Source organism: Sinocyclocheilus rhinocerous, unplaced genomic scaffold (assembly GCF_001515625.1).
Source record: "Sinocyclocheilus rhinocerous isolate Xijiao unplaced genomic scaffold, SAMN03320098_v1.1 scaffold2245, whole genome shotgun sequence".
Classification (NCBI taxonomy): domain Eukaryota; kingdom Metazoa; phylum Chordata; class Actinopteri; order Cypriniformes; family Cyprinidae; genus Sinocyclocheilus; species Sinocyclocheilus rhinocerous.
This window is the reverse complement of record NW_015637544.1, coordinates 489854-490687: the sequence shown is the minus strand read 5'-3', so window position 1 is coordinate 490687 and position 834 is coordinate 489854. Positions and strand designations below refer to the sequence as shown.

Sequence of the window (834 nt, the reverse complement as noted above, 5' to 3'; positions counted from 1 at the left end):
GACAATTCCTGTGCTGTGATTTCGGCTATATTTGCATGTAAAATTAGAGAAGCAACATAATATCTATTTTAACTGAAGGCGCTGCTCCTCTCAGCCGCTCGCAGAACCGAGCAGACGCAGAGCGAGAGGTGTGTGCGCGCTGACCTCGCGCCGTTGCGTCAGTACCAGCGCTCACAGAGACTCGCTAAGGTTTGTCCAAGAAGTCGCTAGATTTGCAAAAGATGCATTTCTCCTATCTATATGACCAAAAATGACGAAGTATTTTAAGAGCAAATGATCGCAGCGGCGCCACCATCTGTCATGCAGTAGCCCAAGCACGCTACTGTTCAGCTTTCACACTCCGCACCAGTGTTGCCAACTTCTTTCAATAGAAAGTAGCTAAAGCCAGTTTGAAAAGTCGCTAAATGTCGCCAGATGACGTCATACGCTAATTAGAATATTCATGACGTCATCGCGTCTGTTGCCTTTAACATTTGTTTGTCTCTCTGTGCTCACATACTGTATTTTAATGCAGCCAAATTCTCAATAAAACTGTTTTCATTTATATATATTACTGTTTCTGTTGTCAGACAACAGAATAAATATGAAATAGTGACTGAAATGCGGCCCTTTAAGACTACATAACCAGCTCTCCCTTCCAAGACGTTAATCTGCACAAAAATCCTGCTTTATATTTGAGCCATCGTCTGATGAAATGAAACGCACATAAGAAAAGACAAGACAGACAATTCCTGTGCTGTGATTTCGGCTATATTTGCATGTAAAATTAGAGAAGCAACATAATATCTATTTTAACTGAAGGCGCTGCTCCTCTCAGCCGCTCGCTGTACAGAG

General features: G+C 42.4%; 1 protein-coding gene across 1 annotated transcript in view; it reads right to left on the bottom strand.

The window, feature by feature from the left end:
* The window catches only part of LOC107749031 (diacylglycerol kinase eta), an 80452-nt gene that overhangs the window by 10565 nt on the left and 69053 nt on the right, over window positions 1-834 (bottom strand). The window lies entirely within an intron of this gene.